General features: G+C 34.9%; 1 protein-coding gene across 1 annotated transcript in view; it reads left to right on the top strand.

Moving 5' to 3' along the window:
* LOC134541608 (titin-like) overlaps window positions 1-24,801 on the top strand; it is a 449,326-nt gene that overhangs the window by 343,457 nt on the left and 81,068 nt on the right. The gene's annotated exons all lie outside the window — the stretch shown is intronic.

A 24,801-nucleotide genomic window follows, 5' to 3' on the forward strand; every position in this document is an offset into this window, starting at 1 on the left:
CCCCCTTGGCCTTCGTCGTGCAAGTGCGGCGACCAAACCTCTCCCGCCGATGAATTATTTAATATTCCCGGAACTCGGGCGGAGTGCACTGCAGCGCCGGGACACGACGCAGGGACCGTTTTAAAGGCGATGGATCAGAGCGACCTTAGCGGTGGTGGTAAGTGTGGCGCGGGGGTGGAAATGTGCCCCGAAACGGGTCGTTACCACAACGCCGAAATGCCACAACGCCGAACGTACAATAACACCGAATACCATAACGCCGAATGCCAAATTGACCGCAACCAAATTGAACAGCTAAAAAACTGCTGTGTACCACACACCGAAATATAGCAACGCCGAAAAATGTTGCTGCTGGGAGGGGGGACCACAGGAGCAAAATGAAAAACAACTGAATTAATTTGTGTGATAGTCTTACCTAACCTAACTTTTGAGGCAGTCCTGCAATGACATTTTTCGGCGTTAATGTATTTCGGCGTTGTGGTAATTCGGCATTGTGGTACACAGCACTTTTCTAGCTGTCGGTGTTGTCAATTTGGCATTCGGCGTTATGGTTTTCGGCGTTATTGTACGTTCGGCGTTGTGGTATTTCGGCGTTGTGGTGCGTCCCCCCCCCCGACCCCCCCGAAACGAGCACACACACATATATGCGCTCGTGGAGAATGTTCACCGACGCGGAACAGCGAGTGGGGGAGACGATGGATTATGAATGGGTGGGAGGGGGAGGGTGTTAGCAGCGAGTCGCTGAAGCGTGAACTACCGCCTCAGTTCGGCGAAGACGTCTCCCAGAACATAACAACTCGAAACGAGCGTAGCAGGGAAGGAAATTACAGGCTGCTGGTTGGTTCCGCCTAACCTAATTAGCCAGGACGTAAAATAAACCAGAACCGATAACACTGATTCCTGATGCAAATTTGTAACTAACTACTATGAAACATTGAGTTACAAAAAACAATTGAAAGCTAAATTTGTCTTTAAACACATTAATTTTTTTTTTCAAAGTGTTTGCGTTTTCAGCTCTTTAATACAGAAAAATTTCAAACATAAACTATATAAATGAATTTTTAGATACAAATATGTTACCTATGTATTGTTGGAGTTTCACGCATTAAAATTATAAATTGAATTAAATAATACATTCTTAATTAATTTTCAATTTTCCCGAAAATCTTCTTTAAAAATTGTATGAAATATATGTAACATCAAATGGCCATACAGTAAAGAGTACGGTGGCAAGAAACTTAGTAAATGTCGTATATTATTATCAGGAAAAAAGGTTCATGAACAAATACTAAACACAATTTAATATCACAAAAATCCTTTGAGATTTTATACTTGAATTCTTATCGGCATTATGTTTTTTTTAATAATTTTCACTTAAAAACACTAATTCAGGATATTATTGATTATTAGTTTATTTCAAATAGTTCTGTGATATATATATATATTTTAATTTTAAATGTTTTACCAAGATTTTTAATACTTTTATACCAAGGTTTTGTAAAAATCTTGTAAAGTTTTGGCTTTGAACGTTGCACGGATAAATAAGTATGGAAATGAATTGTAAAGGTGTTTTATTATTTTATATAACCTATTAATGGAAAACTTATATTGAGATTGATAATTAAATATCTATAGAGAGTCAGATTTAATAAGTATATTCTAAAAATTATAAAATAACGTAATTTGATAGCAAACTCAGTATGTTTGTATCACATTACAAATAAGAACAAAAATTATGACGAGTCATGTTAAGTAAGAAAAGAGTGAATGAATTCTTCGTAATCAACAGGTGATATTTTGAAGCAAGAAATTCTTATAGCTCCTGGCTTTCAATCTTGTAACATGTTTTTATGTTTTGTATAAAATAAACATTTCCTTCCTAATTTTACGTGTTGTTTGAGTTATTAAAGTAATTGTGAGCATAGTAATTGTCACATTATTATATCATTTAGTTAGCATTATAATTGATGTAAAAAGGTAATGGTCTTTTTTTCAAACAAAAAAATGCACATAAATGTAACAATTACCTTAAGTTTTTTACATCTATACTAGATAATGCCCGGCATGCGTTGCAATGCCTCAATCAATTTTTTTTTTAATTTTTTTAACGTATACTAAGCATCTCTCTTTATCTCTCTAATTCTCTATCTCTCTATGTATATCTCTATAACTCTCTCTATCTTTCTATTTATATCTCTATCTCTCTATATATCTTTCTAGCGGACCCGACAGACATTGTCCTGCCCAAATGTACTTTTTGTGAGATATGGATATGGCGGTAAGTATTTCTACGCTGGACATTTTGTATCTTCTCATTATACATACCCCTCCTCTTGGGCACGCCACTGCCGTTACCAAAAACCTTTCCCATGGTTACGCAGAAGGCAACAACAATGCAAAAGCCCGTTGCCATGGAGGCTAATTATCAACAATGCTTAGTTTTTTTTTGCTTTTAAAGCGTGTATTTTTAGTTTTTCTTAACTCAGAATCGAGATAAAATATCCAATTGTGAATCTAAACCATCCTCGAATCCCCGTGAACTCACACACAAAATTTCATCAAAATCGCGTACAGACAGACATAAAAAGTACTGTTTTATTATAGTAAGATAGATAGATTATTCTTACATGTTCGCATCCATGCAGTATATGAAAAATCAGCATGCATGGCCCCACACCTATAACTATACGTATCTGTTGCCCACGACTTTTTCCGCATGGAATTTTGTATTATCTTGCACCATTTAGAAATTAAAACATTATAACATAACAGTTGATACAGTTGTAGTAGTTTTCTTATGTTCACAAATGATAATTTTTCTCACCTCTATTTCAGTCTTTGCAATAAAAATATGTTACTACCTAAATTTTGAGTAAATATGTTTCTACTTTCAAATGTAATGACGGGAAGACACTTCATAAAATGTCTTTGTAAACCACATTTACTGTTTTTTCCGTCTTGAGCTAGAATGTAAAGATTGTCTGCATTACTGACCCGCGAGCAAGCTACATACATTTCAGAGAGAGAAAGAGAGTGAGAGAAAGACACCTATTGAATGTCTATCTAACTAATTTTTTTATGAGAGCATATTTTCATTAAATAAATCATGAAATCATTCAACGATAAAAGCTGTTTATTTAATTAAGCGGACGGGTTCGCTCCAAGGAGAAAATTGACGCGGCGAGACCTCGTGGACATACAGAAATGACACACACTCACTATTTGTGTGGCTATGAAACATGATTTTTTTCTGCAATTTAAATTGTAATATACAAAAAGGGTATTTAAAATTGAAACAAATATGGCGACACTATAAACTGTCAGGATCTTTATTTTTTTCTTACTCTCTACTTAGTTCCTTACAATAGCAAAACTTAATGGCTTCTAATAATGCGTTGCAATTTTTGCTTTTAAAGCGTGTTTTTTTAGTTTTTTTTAACTCAGAATCGAGATAAAATATCCAATTGTGAATCTAAACCATCCTCACTATTTGTGTGGCTATGAAACATGATTTTTTTTCTGCAATTTAAATTGTAATATACAAAAATGGTATTGAAAATTGAAACAAATATGGCGACGCTATAAACTGTCACGATCTTTATTTTTTTCTTACTCTACTTAGTTCCTTACAATAGAAAAACTTAATGGCTTCTAATAATGCGTTGCAATTTTTGCTTTTAAAGCGTGTTTTTTTTTAGTTTTTCTTAACTCAGAATCAAGATAAAATATCCAATTGTGAATCTAAACCATCCTCGAATCCCCGTGAACTCACACACAAAATTTCATCAAAATCGGTCCAGCCGTCTAGGAGGAGTTCAGTGACATACACACGCACACAAGAAATATATATATAAAGATAACATATTAAAATTTTATATTGACAACCATAAGTGTCATAGTTACATTAAAATAGTTTCAAAACAATTTTTAGATGCTTAAAATATAGAATTGTAGTTGGTACACATAGGATTATTTTTTCGGTGAAGTTACAATCAGATTATGTCAACAAAAAAAAAACAGTCCCTAAGCATGAATTAATAAATCGATCGCAAGTCTAGAAGCTGACTATTATCTTATAACAACAGACAAAATATCCCCTTGGTGGTTCTCAGATTTAAGTTTCTAAACTTTACTTTATTCTGTCACATCCTTGCTTCACTGCGGCATTCTGCAGGCAGAACCCCATCATACTGCTTATTACACATGCTTAGGGACACCTGTATTTCGCGAATACATTTCGTGTCAAGGTATTTCACAAAATACTGTAGCTTTTCTCCTGTGGTTATTGGCTGAGGTCGGTGAGAGGTGTCGTCCCGCTCTTGACGGGGCCAATGAGAATGTGGTCACCGTACTGCTGCACCCTCACAATTTGCCATGACTCTTAGAAAAAGCTACAGTGTTTTGTGAAATACCTTGACATGAAATGAAATCGCGAAATACAGGTGTCCCTACACATGCTCCTTCTCCAGGGTACGCTACTCCGCGCCTAAGCAGATTAATAAGAATTATTAGTTGTAAGATTTTAGTCTCTAAAATGCTGCATACGAAACGACCATAATATTAAAGTGTTTTATATCCTGAAAAATTAATTTTTAGTGTTTCATTAGGTTAATACACCTCCCCCGTAGACCCTCTAACACAAATGTAATTAATTTAATAAATTCCTTCACCCTAAAATGGTATTTATTTATATTCATATTATATAAATTCAGAATTTATTGCACATTAGTCCATATTTTTAAACTATAATGAAAAACTAAACGTAACTGGGAAAAATTTTAAGCTAGAATTTTTTTATACTTGGCTCCCAGATATTTGATATTCTGAAAACTTATATTATTATTATTATACCCGGTACCTATAGTATACTAAAAGAAGAAACTCAGAGCAAATAAAAAATAATAAAGTAGTATGAACATTAAGTACCATACTATTCAATTTATTGGTGATTTTTTATGTTACAAATATATCATAACCATTTAAATTACTAATACGGTTTAACCATTTAGTAAAATAGGTAAACTATTATTTAAAAATTCCATTCCATGCTAACTTCTATACAAAACAAATTTTTCACCCTGTTAGTTAAATGGTTTACAGTAATTCCTCATTTTTCTTTACGTATAAAATTTTTTTGTGTTCCCGCCTTAACATTTGTTTGTAACATAACTTCAAACAGATATTAGTTAAACAAAATTTACAGTTTTTTTCTTAGGAAAATTATTATTCATTTAAAATAATTTTTAAAGGTTAAATAAATGTAAAATAGTTGCACTATAAAAATAGCAAGATATAAATTGGTATTAAGAAATATATTTTAGAAAAATCAATCTTTAAAAAATATATTTAAAATAACTAAGCCCAGGCTTTGATTCTGATTTTAAACAAGAAAAATTTATTCAAATTCTGCTCATATTGTTAAAATTCATTAAATCGTTAATTCTAAAAGGTTTCCCTTAGGCTTTGCGAAATTTGGTTCGCGCTAACAGCCTCACGTGACCGCACCGCTGTTACACATTTTCGTTTCATGCGACTTCCGTTCCAGCCACGAAAATTGCTCCTTATACTGATTGATAAAATGTTTACACATTAAGAAAAAAAAACTGACACCCAAAGGTTTTGTCCGCTGGAACTAATAACCCTGGAAGTCGCCCTAGGACGCGAGTGTTGTCTCTTGCACGGCGCTTCCCATAAATAATAATGGCGGCCCGAGGCGCTCGTCTCGCAGACCGGTGACGGAGAACTAGTTTGCAAGCAGAATGAACCCGCCTGCCGGGGCCGGGTTGATATTGCGCGCCACTCGAAGCGAGAGCGGGCGAGTCCATTGTCCCCCGCCGGGTTGGAGGGGTGTGGGTTTTAACAACACAGGACAAAAGTTGAAAAGGGGGTGTGACTGCGCGGGGCACGGGGAGGGACACACGCGGCAAGCGGTGATGGTTATTAACTGCTGTTTCTGCGGCGGGTCTCGGAGGTTCACAGGCAAGAGAGCACGCAATTGATAACCTCCGGCTGTTGCCCTGCCAAAGGGAGGGAGGGGGCAGAAGGAAGGTTATTAGAGTTGGCCGGGCGTGAACGCCGTTTCGCCAGCGAGATAACGCTGTTCTTTGACCGCTTGTCCTTTGCCTGCCAACACTGTCCAGAACTTCCAACCCAAGACTAAAAAGCACGCGAAACTCTGGTAATAGGGTCGCATCTACTACACCTTCCTAAATGTACACCTTCCTAAATGTACACCTTCCTAAATATACAATGTGGACCCTGAGATAAGCCATGATATAAAATATATCATTATCTAAATCCCAGCATGCTGAGTTTCGAACACGTTTCTGCTTAATTAAATTGTTGAATCGCAAGTCAAAAAACAATATTTTTAAGTGGCCTCTCTAATACTGCCATCATACATTAGTTCATTCACAGCTTCAAGATAAATTAAAAATGGGTTAGAAGTTTCCAACTTCTGATTCCTAATTGCCAATTCCACTCTTATGAAGAACTATATAAAATCATGTCCTTTGTGCTGTAAGTTGAAATTATTTGATTACACCCATTTTATAAGAAATGTACATAATTTATTGACAAGTATTCTATTATTTATCATGGTATACCTTGAGAAAATACTGTTTTATCAGTGTACGGTAAGAAGTATAGTATGTCCAGGGACTGGATTCTGGATGAGGATCTGGGAGCTGAGCACCATTTTTGTTTGTAACGTCACGGCAGCCATATTGGATGACTTTGAATTTGACCTTTCAACAAGAACTTTAGCTTAATCTTCAAAATTTGTAAAAAATTAACAAAAATTACACAAAATTAATCAAAATTCGTTCAATAATTGGCCAATATCCCCCCAAAAATTTCAGTTTTAGGAATAAAAACATACACAAAAAAATCTAGAAAATCGAAAAAAAACTTATATTTTGGTCGTTTTAAATATTTTTCCCGTTTTTATTTTTTCTTAGATGCAGTCTATAAAACACACAAATACTTTCTAACCAATAAAAATACCAACGGAATGATCACTATATAATGATCACCACTAAATAATTACAAGTAAGTAACAATTTATCCAAAAATTTGGACGTGACATCTGACAAATTATCAATAGTTTGTATATCTGAGTTTAGGTATCTGTTCATTCGTCCAGTTGGAAACACAAAATTTAATAATTCGGTAAAATATTCCTTAATTAGTTGACATTGTAAAAAGTCTACTAGTTAAATGTTTTCAGAGCAAATATAATAGAGCGAATTTCAAAATAAGTGCAAGTATTTCTTTAATCTCAAGGGGGGAAAAGACATAAAAGCTTCAACATGAGGGAAGTAGGCTAGAGTTTTAAATCTGTACGTCGCAGAGTCAACAACCTCGCGACAGATAGCGGGTGGTATTACCCAGGGGGCAACCACGTCCCTTTACGACATTCTGATAAAGAATGCACGAGGATGTGAAGACAAAGCGGAACGCGGAGAGAATGAAGTTAGCGGGCAAAAACGAGACGTGAGAAACAATTGCCATCGAGGTTTTTGTCCGCACATCTGCCCCCTACGTAGCCTGACTTCTTTATTCATCCATTTGCTCACTTCCCATGTACGCTGCATTATGCAGACCATAAGTTTAAGCGCCTTATACAGGCAAGTGTTTTTTTTTTTCAAATTCAAATCTTTTGTACACATATTTAATACACCTAATGGATTAAGTGTCTCAAATACTATTGCTTTAATGAAACATAGTTTGCTTTTATCAACACTGAAAAAGCAGTGTTTAATAAAACAAGAAGCATTTTTTAGTGATTGAGAATTTGTTATTTTTTTATTTAAATAATTCTTTGATTAGTAAAAAATTATTTTGGGTAAAGTGTGTTATACAGTTTAAATAAAATTGTTAGTTAATGTTATTTAAAACTTATTTTTGTACGAAAAAATGCACAAAACAAATATTGCAAATTAACATAATATTTGGTTTCTTGTAAATAGTTGTAAGCTTCATTTAAAATAATGTGATTTAGGGTCAACGGCCTGGGGGGAGGGGGGTTAAGTTAGAGACATTTAAAACAATGGCCTCATTTTGGTAGAAAAAGGTAATTGAATTTTTTTTATTTATGTTTTTTTTTCAGAAGAGCCTACTGTTGGAAAGTGCCGAGTAATACATAATTATAAAAAAACGTTATGAAAACTATGATTTAGGATATCTTACAAAAACTCTTCGAGAAAAGACTATTATATAAATATCCGTTTACTTTCATATCATATATAATAGACAAATTTAAAAATAAAACATTAACTTTTAAACTATTTCCCACACCTACTAGACCAGTAAGTGATGATTTAGGAACATTTGAACTTTTTGTTAAAATATATTATTTCTGTGGTTTCCAAGCTCAAAATGATTCAATATATATAATATAAAATATCAAGACACAATTTTGTATTATAAAACCCATACACATCTGAAAGGAACAGTCCAATCATATCAACAGTCGTGAAGAGAAACAATTTAAAATAGCTTACACGATAAGATAACATTGTGGGAATGAGCGGATAAGGTAGCGCGCAAAGGTGCCAGCAACGGAGAAAAACCGCCGGCCAAAAGCAACTTCCATCAAATTTTGAAATACAACAATTTGAGACAAAGTTATTTTGTGTTGAATCTAAACAACCTTATCATTCAATGGAAAAAAATAATAAAAATATATTATATTCAAAATAATTTGTTCAGGAGGTGTTATATTTTTGGCTTCCGATGTTCAGAAAAGTAATTTCTTCTTTCACAAAATGCAGTTTGTTTAACAAAATGCACACAAGGCCTGCCTTAATTAAGAATACCCCAAATACATATTTGTAACTATATACATAAACTTGTACTGCGCCTACAAAATGGTTAAAGATAATACATTTACGCATAGAGTTATGACTACTGTTTGCCTGGTTCTTGGTTTAAACAAACATGGTTTCCATAATTTATTTACAATTTGTTAGATACATAAAACTCAGAATATCAGGGTTTTCTAGGCCCCACTTGGCCACTACGCAATTATTAGGTATACTTCGAAGAAATACTACCTATTTTAGACGTTACCATAGTGCCACTTTCTTTAACTTACAATTGAATTTTGTATTATTTTGCGAGTACATAAAATACTTAATGTTTAAATAACGTTAAAACTTGAAGTCATGTGTTTTGAGTTAATTTGTCACTTATTATAGGTTTATTATTTATGTATTTTATATAGGATCATGTGTTTTTTTAGTGATGAAGGTTAATTTATGAGTTTGGATTAGTTCACATTACTAATCTACCGACAAAAGCACTTTAAGTGGCTTAACATTCTAGATTATAATGTTTACTCACTGTGATCCATTCCCTAACAAAGTCTAAAATAGCGACTTACATCCTAATTCCTTATGGTTATTAAGTATTAGTTTTAATATTGAAACAAAATTATAGATTTTTTTTGTAAATGCACCAAAAAATATATTTAAAAATCCGTTTTAAAAATAAATTGTTAAAGATATCACAACGTAAGGCCAAATCTGTTGTTAGATAAGTTTTTAATAACATTTTTGATAACAATAAAATATAAATGAGCTAGACAGCGAATATTCAGGGCCTTAACTGAAGGAAATTTTCTAATAAATACAATTGAACATTTGAATAGATCTTAGTCTCACAATTTAAGATTTACTCCTTTAATAATTATTGAGCTAATGCGTATGTCGTGGAGCTGAATTGTGTAAATATATTTTTTATGTGTCTGGTTTTAAGTGTATGCGTGTTGCCAGTTAGAGAGTGCTGTGTTCTAAGATCGATTCTAAATTGGTTTAATCCGGTGAACCCATTATGAAATTGAGTCAGTTGTAACTTACTCTGCTGGATTTAGAGCCAATAAAATTAACGTGAAAACTGAAAGTTTATTTTGTAAATAAAAAACTGAGTCACATGACCTTAAATGTAGGTCATAGTTATTATTAACCTTGCAGTTTAACTCCCCGTCCGACAAATTTAATTGTAATAATACTTGTTAGCCCTAAAACAATTTATTACATATCAAAGTAACACAAATGATTGTAGGACCTCTTTACATGCTTTGAAAGGGTCCTCGTTACAAGAATTATTTTTCTTGCACAGTCGTGAGACCTGTAAACTAAACCAGGCAATAGGGTGTTTTGTTTGTAGCAGGGGTGGGGAAAAAATGGAAATCTGCATTGTGTCTCAGTTAGTTGTTAGAAAAAATAAGTGTGTATATATATAGTACATTTTTTATTTACATTATTATGTAGTGTTAATAAAGTAGTAGGTTTTTTTATAAGCAAAAAGTTGATAAATGCTTAACAGTTTGACAACATTTTACAGGTACTGTCCTTAAAATATCCATTATTAACGTCTTGAAGATTCCAAAAGTATAAAGTTGCAAGACTTTTGGGTTTGTCTTTAAAATGGTGTTTTACCAAACATATATTACTTCGTTCACACCATGAAATATTATAAAATTCTTGAGGAAAAAGAAAATATTAATAACTTATGAAAAAAAAGGCAGCTCGTTAGAAAGTGACATTATGGTTTCGCGTAATTTCAACATTGCTGATACGAGATCAGTGGAGTCTCGCTGTGCCAATAAACTGAGTTATCCGTCCAGCAAAGCACTATTTTCACATGGGCCGACTTCCGCCGAACCTCTCTGCCATGATCATGGATTAACCAGCCACCCCCTCTCCCCTTCTCACTGTTCTAATTACGGCTCGGAGCACCTGTCCGTCAAGACGTCAGCGCCACTCCTCGCGAGTAATTGATCGCCCCTGCAGCGGCGCGGCCCGCTCAGACCTATTTTATCACTGGGCCGTGTCTCGGAAACATCCTCCCGGTGACGTCTTCGTTAATTATGTGTCCACCCCCTCCCCTTTCCGATCGTCTGTGTCCTGATTTACCCCTGCCACGCGCATTTCTTCTCAAGAGAACGAACCTGACGAGTATTTAAATAAAATACCAGGGGAATCTACAAATAATTCACACAGCTACTGCGTAAACCGAATCAATCACTCTTTTAAAATTACGAATACTAAAAACCTTCCACTATGCAAATTATGACACACAGGTACTCATATTAAATAATAAATATAAGTTTATGTAATTAAAATAATCCATAGTTATTTTATAAAAACTCACAAGATATATATTTGTATATATATTTAATTTTATTTAATTCAAACAAAGAGTAAAACACCTCATTGTTTCACATTTATTTCAATTACTGGTTTTAACAGTTTGCTCATAATATATATTTTTTTAATCTTTACCTGAAGTTTTAAGCTGTATTTAATATTTTTTTTCTTTAATGTACTTCGTTTGCTTGTTTATTTTTTAATTTACAGGACCTTTTTGTAATGTAAAAATAAAATGAGAAATGCATAGTCTATGTATTTAATTTCTAAACATTTTTGAATAAAATAACTGATTACATTTCAGTTGAAACATCACATGTTCTTTAGAGTACAGTTATGAAGTCCATTACTGACGTAGGCAAAATGAGGTTAGTTATTTTAGTAAATTTGCTCTTTATTTATACCGAAACAAAGTTTTACTCTGAAATAATATTTTAAAATTTGTCATTAAATGTTATTATTTTTAACTTTTTTATTGCGTGATATTAATAAAACTGCAAGAACTACAATTTATTGCCGGATAACAATTTTAAAATAAACGTCATTAATTTTGTATTGTGTTGTTTATATCATGTTACACTTTGATATCATAAATGCCAGCTCAGGTGTGCATTAGCCTAAATATTAAAAAAGTTAAGTTTGTTTTAATGTCTCATGAAATGTATAACTATAGTGATGCTATAATGTAAAACAGGGTAGGTTAGTGCACCGGTTCAGATTGGGCAGTTGCTTTAGTTCTTTTGCTATTGGCTTTATTTCACTGTTACACCATTGGGAGTGTTTGGCAGGTATACAGATGGGACTTAGCCGTGCTAACTCCGCCGTTAATTGCTCTTGTCTGCGGGAAATACTTCTGAATAGTACACTGTTCTATCTCTTGACTCTTAACCCTTGGCGTGTAATCCCATACTGCTATGTATGATGGCAAAACACCATTTATCCGGTTCAATTTTATCAAAAGAGATTTCTGGGTGCATAATAAGCTAAGTTTGTTTTCGTGCAATACGAGCAACTTAATGCACATTCCCCCCTGAATATTGATAGAGACAGAGCACTTATTTAGGGGGAGAGAACGCAAAATTTTGTATTTAAATTTCATTCTTAAATTTATGTTTTCAATAAATAATTTTAACAACCTTAATATTGTTATGTTGTGAAACCTAGACCACATATCGAAACAAGTAGGGGAGACCGGGGTAAGTTGACGATGTTAAGCTTTGAAATGGCCTTTAACAGATAAATAAGCATTTATAATATCTTATTTGGTACCAATTTGAAGTATATATTATTTTCTACCTAAAAATGTAACAAGGTTGTATTAATGTGTGTAGTTCTGAAGTTATTGACAAGAAACCAATTAGGTAGCACATTCGTCATCTTGCCCCAGGTGTGGGGTAAGTTGACGAACCTATTGGGGTAAGATGACGAAACAAAAATATATATATTTATAGACAAAGTACACAATAGTTTAATAGATATCCTACACTAAACCACATGCAGGCTGTAAAGAAGATATATTGTAACATATTTGAACGACTTTGATCAAATTCCTTGCCACATAGTAACGAAAAACTGCAAGTTTTTACTTTGAATAATGTCATTAACAATAGTCACACACATAATTGGAACAGTTTTCGTGCCACCACTCAGGACATGTGGAACATTGAATCCTGTCTTCATTTGGAGGTTCCACGTAAACTTCTTCACATGCAGGGCAAGAAACACTATATTGGCTTGATGGTTTTGATACAGAATGATCAGAGCTTCGTTTTTCCGTTTTTTTAATTTTTCTTTCATTTTTATTCTCTTCTTTCTGCTTCTTCTCTCTATCTCTTCGTAACAACATGTTCTCGATTGGCGAGCTTGTTATTACTGAAGCTGATCCTGTACTTATTTTCCTTGTCGCGGTTGTCCTGTGGGCCACTGGCAATGGTTTTAAATCATAAAACGATGCCTATTTACTACTAGAACTTGCATTGGCTTTCCCAAAAGAAGGCCCTGCTTCATCGATAAGATCACTATTTTTTCTGGCTGGGCTAATTAATCAGTCAGCTCCTGAAGCATTAGGCATATAATTTAGCCACACATCGTTTGATGCATGGTCAGATGAAATTGGTATTTAAGTGGACATTAGTTCTTCACTTCCGGGAGGTTTTCTTTCCAATGTAGCCGCAGCAGCAAAATCACATTCTTTGAATATCTGAGGGTTGTAATGCTTTATCCCAGTAGCCTCAAACCCTTTGATGGCAATGCCTACAGTTCCTGCTTTTGAATAAGGTGCAGCGAAGAGATTTCCCACATTTCGGTCAGTTATTTGTTGTCCGGGATGTGACACCAAATAATTATCACAGGCTTGTGAGTAGAATGTCTTCAAAGGCCCGAAAAACGAAACATCCAATGGCTGCAACCAATGCGAAGTATGTGGTGGCAATCCGACCATCACAATACCATTATCACGACAAAAATTCACAGCAGCAGTCATTTCTACGTCACTCCAACTCCTTTCCGTTCTCCTTTCCGTAATGCCTGGGCATCTACAAAAAAAAATCAAACAAAATCGTTACGACTATTAACACAGGAAATATTTATAATATTATATAATTTCATTATTATTTTTCTTTTACATAAATGTTATTCATATCTGTATATCATTGGTTTAAATAACACATTTATTACAAAATAATGCTCACACTGTCATTTCCTATGGCAAGTTGACGATTTCAGGGGCAAGATGACGAATTCGTCATCTTGCCCCCGTCAACTTGCCCCAGCAGCCCTTTTTTTGCTTTACCAAAATCACTAACAACATTAAAATAATTTCTTCAACAATCTATACATTAAAATACTCCCAAAAGTAAGCGTTTCATTTTACATGTATAAACATTTTATATAAATTGACCCTTTTCTTGTAATCGCTTAACATACGTACCTTCAATATTACAACAATGGCTCACGAAACAGTTAGCCTCTCAAAGCTGCCACATTCAAACTGACTGGAGAATTCCGCTGTACCTACCTAGTAGGTGCAGATGGTGACACTCAAGGTCACAGGGGCGCCAACCTTCTATCTGTGTTTCTGGATTAGTTACATACGATTCGTCATCTTACCCCGTTCGCCAACTTACCCCGGTCTCCCCTACAAGGTTTTTCTGTTGTAAGGATGCTGGGGCTCTGCCTTCAGTGAGTTGAAGGTTATTTGGAATTTTTGAGAAAATCATGAGAAAGAAAAATTTTGTTTAATTATTAGCCTTGAAATATCTTCATTTTGTATTATTATGGAATTCAAATAGTAAACAAACCATGCATGTTTTAAATTCTCAGGGTTAAAAAAATGGATGTAGTCCAACATACGTAAAAATATTGTTGAGACTATCACTATTGTGTGCCCAGTTCCCGGGCATGAATAGGGAAAAAAAACTGTGTTTTGTAAATTTACCTATTTAAAAAAAGATTACTGTATTTATTATGTTAGTCACTTTTGTAGTATTCTTTTGTAAAGTTTTTATGTTTACTGTATTTGCAAGTTTAAAGACATTCAGTAACATTTTTGCTATGCAGGTGGAACTTTGCTAGGGAACTTCGCTGGCATTAGTAGACGGCGGTGTTTACCGTGAAAAGATATAAAAATGCTTTGGTTAACTGGTTCGCGATGTAAGATTGGCCCGCTCTAAGCGAAGTTGGGAGTCCGGACCTACAAGATTGATAAATTGCGGCGACCAGCCTTGCGATGACTCGCGCTAAGCACTGCCAAGCGACTATACGCACGCACGCGGTGTATCAGTGTCACGTGCAAGCAAGAACGTCTCGAGTGCATGGCTTGTTTCGTCAGAAAGTGGAGGGGCGGGCTTGCGAATAGACAGGCAAGCGCTCAGCTAATATGTCACTAGCAGCGGAAGTCACTAGCAGTCCGCAAGAATGTTTGTGAACGAGGCGGAGGATTGGGAGCCCGAAGGCTCGTCTTGTAGGACAAGAACTTTGGCTGTGTGTTTTTAAAAAAGACTTGCTATCGACGATGAAGATCCTGGACTGGTTTGCAAATGCTTTTCGCAAACTGTGGCGCAGTAATTTATGAGTATATTCAGGTCCGATATTGTTGTTGGGACTAGGCTGGTGTTAGTGTGTGCATAGACATGTAGTTAGCTCCGGAATTATATAACTGTTGACTTAGGAAAGAAGAATAGTTGGTTTCACTACATTAGTGTATATTCCCAGAATAAGTCGTCAGCAACTATTTTGGCTTTTCTTTCGCGTGAATAAACAGATTATATATTAGTCTGTGACACCGCCTTTTAAACTAGTATTATTAAAGGTTCCCCATATCAAATAAAGTATAAATTTCAGTTTTGATATAATAATTTATAGGAAATTATTATTCCTTTAACATTTGTAATTTTTTAAAGAAACAATTAACATTGGCTTAAAGATTTATTGTAATCCTTTGTTATTTAAATAGCTATGGATCAATTTTGGTACATGGAAAATAATGTTAAAATACTGGCGCCAGGTAATTTGCGATTTTTAGTAACCTCGTAAAAATGTTTACCAGAATAATGTATAGTATTTTAATAATATTTTATTCGTATATAGTCTAGTTAGGAAATGCTATTAGTCAAGTATCCTATTCACAGCTTGATGGTTTTGAGTACGAGAATTTGTAGTTTTACGATCACGCAAATAAAATAAATAGGAGATGTAAATTGTTTAATTATTGTTTTATTTGTACAATTGGCCCAATCCGAATGAAGAGATTTTGTTTTATACTTTTACCTCTGCAATTTGACTCGAACGCCGTCGGAAATATTTTATTTAAAAAAGCGTCACATAAAATTGTTAAAATAACAAAGGGTAATTTGTGATACTTCGCGCGGAGTGTGCAGATTGTGTGTTTGTCCTCTAAGAAGGAGGAGAGCAGAGTTGTTGCCTACAATCATTTTGAACGTAGAGTCATTAGAGTGTATATAAAAAATAGAGTATAATAATGGGATTTCTACGGGTTAAAAGCAATTAAATGCCAAAAAAAAAACCTAACTAAATTGTAAGCAGTTAATAAAAGAGCTTAAAAAAAGTTTTTTTAAAAAATTAACATATTTGTTTTTTACTTATTGAATAAAAATGACGTACCTTACACTGAAATATCGTACAACTCATTTAAATGGCTCTTTAAAAAAATTGTCTTACTGTGTTGACTACCATGTTACACAACGCAGGCCTTGCAGCCATTAGACATATAATTTTTCGGCAAAATGAAAAAAGAATATAAATAAATAACACATGTTGTAATGAAACAAAAGTTAAGGACTAACTCAATAAATCCATAATTGGTCAGTTATTGTTAACCGTATAGAACCAAGCAGCGTCTGTAGATAAGGCTGACAGTAATTTCAGATCAAGTAAGATAGCCTCCATCCTTTCACAATCAACCTCATTTATAGGCTGCATGTGATCTATTTAAGTTGTTTCAGAAACTTGAAACTTTTCACAAACTACCCAGAATGATTACTTATCAGTACCGGATGTAACAGTCTGTATTTATAGTACACACACCAACACACACTTTGTCTGTAGTCCAGCCTGGTTATTTAACACATTCTACTTATCCACATTCTCGTACTCATCATAACATACAAGGAACCTTTCTACACCTACTTAAGTCTCCAAAAACTCAGTCCATTGCTTAGTATTTAAAATAAAGTAATCGGCATTGCATAGCAAATAAGAACAAAGTTTTGCAAGACACGGCTATGAAAGAAGACCGAGCTCATCAACACACATTTTAATAGCAAAGACAAAACTAAGTGAAGATAGTGATTCGCTTTTGGGTTACACAAATGATTGTACAGAATGCCGGAAAATTTAATTTTGTTCCTCAGAAGAAAGCAGACTGGATTAAGTGTTGTAAGACCTGAAAGAAGTTGCACTGTCTACGTGAGTAACTGGAACGATTATGGTAGGGCTAGAATACAGAAAAAATAATATAAAAAGTACACATATATTAATGATACATTTATGACTACGTTAAAATATAACCGAAAAGAAAAATAATATTATTTTAATAAAATATATTAAAATGCATTTACTTGTTTCATTTTTTTTAAAAAAAGGGGTTGTCTGTAAAGTCGGTTTACGGACGATAATTTTACGTGGAAACGTCATAAGAAAACATCGATGAAAAATTGCATACTTTATATTTTAAATATTATTTACAATTTTTGCAAAATTAACTAAATTAATTTGTATAAATATAATCACGAACAATTAGTAAAAAGCCCGTCTTAACCTATTTGATATTATAGAAGATTTTCTTGCACGGTGGTTGGCCGGTTCTTGCATGCTCGGCTCAGGCGGAACGTGACAATGAGTCACGCTTTTTCGTGCGTGCAGCCGGCGTTATGACGTCAATAAACGTTGTAAATTTCAGTTGACATAATCCTAGAGATTTTAAGTCAAATATAAAAAAAAATATTATTTAGGCCATCTGCTCTATGTGGTAAGGCGAATGTGAGCACCCGATCGTGATGTGTTGTGTTGTGTTTCTGCATAGTATATATTCACTAGTATTACTAAATAAGAATTACAATGAAACCAAAAATTTAGTTTTTTATAGTTCATAATAAACCTGTTAACAATTTTTTAAATAAAGGGAAATAGGTTTTTAACACATAAAATAATTATGTGTATAAGAATTTTACTTAGAGAAAGAAGTTTTGGTTTTAATTCTGAAATTTAAAGGTAATGTGAAAGTGTCGAGTGACGTAGGTTAATAATATTGTTTTTACAAGTGTTACAACATGTGATATACTTATAGAGTAACTAATTGACTGGTGCTGAAATTGAGGGCAATACATTTTATTCAACCATTTCTAAACATATTTTGCTATTTTAATAAATAAAAACGTTAAATATAACTTTTGAATCGTCTTCTGATGGCACTGAAAAAGTATTATTATTTGTAATTTATTTTGCCACAGTCAACTAATCTCATGTAATAATATTTGTGAAAACCATTGTTACCAAGTTAAAAATGTAGTGTTTTCGGCTACATAAGAATAAAAGACTAACCGTTATAAATCATATACCTCTGTGACATTAAAATATTCTTCACTTTCATATAAATAAATAAAGTATTGTTATCTTTAAAAGATTTGTGCAATGGGAGCGCATGACTTGATGTAAGTTTTTGGACATACGCCATTGCTAAGAACTTTTTCTGTTGAAGAAAAACTAATAAATAAAATAAATAAAAATACACAAGAAAGACAAAAAACACACAAAATTAAGCAAACAATTGCTGTTGTCAACAAGAATATAAACACCACAAAATATTCCGAAACAGAAATATGGTCAACAAACAAAGAAAAAACAAAGAAAAAAGTACTAAGTGAACAAAAAAACACACAAATGATGACAACACAAAAATATTGAAACCAAAATAATTCAGCACAACAGTTGAAACGAGACAAAAACACGACAAAACGAAAAGACAAAAAAATACAATAGTTTTACCAAAACAGAAACAAGCGACGTTTCGGGAACTGCTATCTGCTCCCGTCCTCAGGCAGAGACGCACATGGTACGGAAACACAGGTGCGACTCTATTTATTAGTTTTTCTTCAACAGAAAAAGTTCTTAGCAATGGCGTATGTCCAAAAACTTACATCAAGTCAAATAAAGTATTGTTGTGCTATTGTCCCGTTGGGGTAAAACACGGGGTTTTCCTCAAAAAAGAGACTTTAGTTGACAGTTGAGCTGTAGCTTATCTCGGTCATTGCTTAGTATTATCTAAGTATCATTCATACGCCTTTATTAACATTATCGTCGAAAAAAGTTAAATAAGATAAAATGGTGTTAACAAAAATAATTACATGTATTTTAAGAGAACTGTTGGGAGGGCTTTGGACATTGCTATAATAAAAGACTCAGGTGTTGATCTTAAACACAAAGCTGGTTTTAAGATAAATACAGCTAAATCACCGTTCACATGACTACATGAGCGCTGCATGATAAAGAATTTCAGTTTGTTGTAATAGATTTTGAGGTCTTTGAATATTTCTCGCAATTGGGAGGATTCATAATAAACCATTATTATTGACATAAACCATTTCTTGTTAGCACTGTATGTCATAGAGAAGACTCGAAGAACGGACAAAGAAAGATGAATACATAAACATACAGAAAATTTACCAAATGTATTTGACGTAAAATGTCAATAGAACACAGAGAATTCCCTGAAAAGGAACCAGTTGGAACAATATCACAGCAGTATTATTTTTAAGACACTATGTCAAAAAATAATAATTTTTTACATTGTAAGTGAATCAGAGCATGAACAGGGGCTTTATTTCCGATTTTATATATCTAAAGTTATTTTCTAACGGTCTGGCCAAAAGTGTTTATCAATGCTGCATTTTATAAGATATATGTTTGTATATCTTTAGACAATATTTTTTTAGTATAAAGCGGAAAAAATAAACCAATTAATCAAATATTTTGTAGTTTAAAGTTTTTGATAACACAACTAAAACATTTTATCAGCTAAATTATGTATTTTTTTGAGTGTTTGAAATCACTTTAAATACACCTGGTTTTTTAATAGGTCAACAGAGATCATTTCAATTAATGCAAACTCTAAACCACGTGCTTCTACAGGATATACATAAACAAAGTCCCAGTTTCAATGGTATATTATATAAGTTTAATTAGACATTTTAACAACAATCATATTTTAAAAATTTACTTAAATTATTACAATGTATTTGTCAGAAATGTTAAACACGTGCACCTTTAGTTAAAAGGCACACATCAAACCTAAAGTCCAAATCTTCCCACACTTTAGTTAACACGTCCGGACTCTCGGAAGCAACAGCTTCTTCAATTCTCTTTCTATACTTTTGAAAATCATTAGATAGCAGCAGAACTTAGTCACGATAATTTATCAAAAACCCAAAGGAAAAACATCGCATGGGTTAATGTAAGGTGACCATAGAGGCCAGCGAAAAAGAGCTCTGTCGCCTCGACCATTACGACCAATCCAACTTTCAGGGCCTTCGACGTTCAACCACACTCGCACAAAGAGATTCCGATGGGGATGTTAGTAGTATATAATAGCCGGAGCTGGGACTGGCGCCGGCGCGTGGTGTGTGGCCGGTGGTGTCGACCGCCATCTTGGATTGTGACGTCACGGCGGCCATCTTGGATGGTTGTGACCTTGACCTTGACCTTTGACCTTGACCTTGAATTTGATCCTCAAAATGTGTCAAAATCCGCCAAAATTGGGCAAAATTTGCCCAAAATTCCTCAAAAATCGCCAAAATTTCAATTTCTGTGAAAAAAAATTCCGCCAAAAAATCGCAAAAAATTCCACAATCCAAAAATTAGGATTTCAGAAATCCTCAAAAGTCGTTTTGCCCTAGAAAGAACCCTAATTCCTAAAACTGACTTAAAACTCCTAAGAGATAGCCGCTTATAAGCCATTTCTAGGAATAAGGATACCATGACCGCCATCTTGGATTATGTCGTCACCGATGCATTTTTCGTTACGGCCGCCATCTTTAACTTTTTTATTTATTATCCGATTTTAATAAAATATTTTTTAAAAATTATAAAAAAAATTAAATAATAAAATTTTAATAAAACATTTATAAAAAACAAACATTAACGACACGGAGTTCGGAGTCCTCGGTTCGAACCCGGTGAGGGCAAAAAAAAATTAAAAATGGCGACAGGCTCCTTCCTTAATGGTGGCTGCAGGCAGACTGACTACCACCACTTTTTTTCAAAGCATATATATCGTCAGGTAGTATGACGTCATGTCCGCCATCTTGTCCTCGTCTGCTGGAGACCACCATCTTGTTTTCGTCGGCGAGAGTGCGCTGACGCCATGTTAGTTTAGTTCTTATCCGCTAGAGTGCAGTAATCATTTATTACTAAGGTGCCCGCCATCTTGAAATTTGGACGCCATATTGAAAATCCGTAATTATTTAGCTAGAAATTCGGGAAAAATGTCTAAATTCGTTAAATAAATCACTCATTAATTTACATATTGATTCGATCCGCTCCTGTCCTTGGTTCGATACTTGATCGATGCAATAATGTCTAATTTTATGTAAAATAATAATAATTTCAATAAACCATGTTTAACATTCGTAAAGAGACTCTAAATCCTCTACTACCATCATCCTATCAGACGTCAAGACCACCATATTGGAAATTCGTAATTTTAATGCTAGAGATTCGGGAAAAAGTTCAGAAATCATTAAATAAATTTAAAATCCATATATTGATTAATTAGATCGACTAAGGTCCTTGGTACGATCCCAGGCCGATACAAAACAACTTTAATATTTTAAAAAAGCACCACTAAAGTGTAAGGTTCGAGGAATTAAACACCGCAAGTTCTTTTACAAACATAATATTTATTACATAATTTCTATTCTACTACAGGATCACTTACGAAAGCCAGCAATCTTATAATCATTTAGTTCCGCAGCGGTGTGAAATGACTAATTCTTAGCTCCAATCGGTTTATACTAGACAGAGTCCAGCCAGAACCTTTACAGACATAGTCCACCTCTTCTTGACAGAGTTTCTCGATACCGTTTTTAACAGTTTGCTTCACATCGTTAGAACTGTAAATTACTGCAGCCGATGTCTTGAATGCACACTTCTTCACTTTGTCATCGAACGGATATGGCTTTCCATATATACAGTCCAACCACAAGTTATATTTCAAAGGTCCGTTTGTTGCTACATCATCAGTAAGCTGATTGATTATCTTCTGTCTGATATCGTCAAGAAAATTACAAATGTCCTTCGACTCACCGAACGTATTTAGATAATAGTAGTCTTTCAAAGTTCCACGAAATGCAGACTGCGCCAAGTAGAAGCCATTATCGTTCACTTGTAATGCTCCGAACACAGTCTTAGGTTTAGTTCCATGTTCAGACATCATAACAATCGGTTGCTGGGAATCTGTTTTTTTGGTTGTACGCTTTCGTGTCTCCAATCTAAAGCGAGGAGCCGAAATGTCGGCAGGTAGTTCAGCAGTAGGAGCACAGACTCCACCGTTACATTTTTTCGCATGATGTCGCAAACTGTCAATTCGAGTAAACCATTTAAGGCACTCATCACATCGAAACTTCATGCGAGAAGGATTCTTCGTGCATTTGCTCCGCTCATGTCTTCGTGCATCATGGGAAAATGCGAACGACGTATCACAGTAGCTGCAAGGATACCGTGGTGATGAAGACGATCCTTTCAGACCCGATCCAGATACAGACGTTGCAACAGTAGTACCATTTCCAGGCATTCTCTTATGCACATCGATGCATCGTTGTTGCGCCGAAACCTTTACTTTCTGCCGCACAGCAGGACCTTTGCATGCCTTCATGTGCGTTTTCATATTATCTTTTCTGGCAAACTGCTTATGACATTTCTCACAAACAAACATTTTACGATATAGGTTCTTGGCACATTCGCTCCTCTCGTGTCGCCGGGCATTGCTGTTGTTTGAGAAAATCTTGTCGCAGTAACAGCACCGATGTTCGCTAGTTGTCAAATCAGCATCCATTGAAGTCTCCATCGAGGTCGTATCGTCGATCGTCGTGGTTTCCTGCACATCCAGCTCAGTAGTCATTAAGCTATCTTCTGCTGGTGGTATCACATCTGTTGAAATCTCCTCCAATGTCGACGTCGTCGTCGTTGCCAACGGGATCTGCTCCACCATTGTCGTCGCTGACGTCAAGGTTCCCGTAGACGATGGTACAACGTCCATCGAGTTCGGCGTTAAAGTCGGTAAAGATGCCATCGAGTTCTCAAGAACAGGTAATTACACGACTTATGCACCAGATGAAATAATCTAGGTGATCCTTACACCGTCGACGACAGTAACAAACTGAGCGACCTGCTGTCTAGGACTCGCTTATATACATGCACCGGATGGAATAATACGCAAGTCAAATCAAGAACCATTTACTATAATACTAGAGTCAAAACAACATTAAAAATAGAAGGACCATCAACGAAAAGGCAGCACATTTGGAAGCACCGACAACGAAAAGGCAGCACATTTGGAAGCACCGACTACGAAAAGGCAGCACATTTGGAAGCACCGACTACGAAAAGGCAGCACATTTGGAAGCACCGACAACGAAAAGGCAGCACATTTGGAAGCACCGACAACGAAAAGGCAGCACATTTGGAAGCACCGACAACGAAAAGGCAGCACATTTGGAAGCACCGACAATGAAAAGGCAGCACATTTGGAAGCACCGACAACGAAAGGGCAGCACATTTGGAAGCACCGACAACGAAAAGGCAGCACATTTGGAAGCTCCATCAACAAAAAAAAAAGGCAAAAAGGAAGCACAAGTTACGAGATCTATGTCTTAGTTAGAAATCAGAATACAAGAAATAAAAACATTAAATTCTTATAATTTAAATTATTTATTTTATTGCTTTACACTATACAAATGCAAGTAAAACAAGCCATTATTGTATGTAGCCAGCATTCCTCAGTTCCTTGAGTATGAAGGATATTTCTTTGATGCACGAATAGTTTCCTGCACAAAGCGAACCATGTAGAAGTCTTAGCCGGTCAACCAATATGTTTGGATCTTTCCATGATGTGTAATCATTCTCTTCTACCACCATCTTCCTTGCACCTTTATAATTATTATGATCTCTGATGTCTTCCGTTTTACCACCAACCGCAGGGTAACTTTCATGTTTGAGACGGTGATCATCACAAGCTTGATCAGATTTATTTAATATATCACGTCGTTTCCATCGTTTCGGTCTCAGGACACCGCCACATTCTTCAATCTTGGTAGCTTTAGGTGCTTTATCATAGTCTATGTCTTTGTAAACAGCCTCAGAGTCACTGTAACAATCACCGTAGAAGGAATCGTCTTCACCCAATTTACCGTAATAATTCGATGTTGATGATGTTGAAGTGTCTTCATCGTCTTCATGCTTCCTTTTTAGGAGTCCATCATTTTTACAAAGTAGGAAAGATCTACTTGAATTCGGCTGGAATATATTCTCACTTTTCACGTTAAGGATTCTTCCATTGTCTTCATTCTTCCGTAAATCATAAACCTTCTTCAATTTAAGTTCTTTGTCGAGATCGGAAGAGCCAAGAAAATTATTGTCGTAATGCAGATCACTCTTCCTTAGGCTAGTAGATTCATCGTTGTCCTCTAGCTTGTACGCAGGCTTGGCGCTACAAGTTCTGCCATGTCTTTTTAGGCTCTCTCTCCGCGTAAACGACTTGCTACATCGAACACAACTTATCATATTGCGCAGTGGATTTTTAACACAGTCATTCTTCTCGTGTTGTCTTTTATTCTTTCTCAAGATAAACTCTTTACTGCAAAACTTACACCTATGTTCTTTCGATACAACGTCAGATCCCAAATCAGAATTCATATTAGTTACTGAGACTAATGCCAGATACCAATTGAGTGTTTTAAATTAGATTCAATACTTAAATAGAAATTTTTTCATATTTCATCAGCGAGAATTAATATATCTCATGCAAAAGTACTTTATGCATGTAGTTCTGCTTTTCAACAACAGATGTCGCCACATGTTGCTTGCAGGTAAATAATATTTAGTTCTTTTATGCGGGATGCGGGATGCTCACTAACGA

Source organism: Bacillus rossius, assembly GCF_032445375.1.
Source record: "Bacillus rossius redtenbacheri isolate Brsri chromosome 4 unlocalized genomic scaffold, Brsri_v3 Brsri_v3_scf4_1, whole genome shotgun sequence".
NCBI lineage: Eukaryota > Metazoa > Arthropoda > Insecta > Phasmatodea > Bacillidae > Bacillus > Bacillus rossius.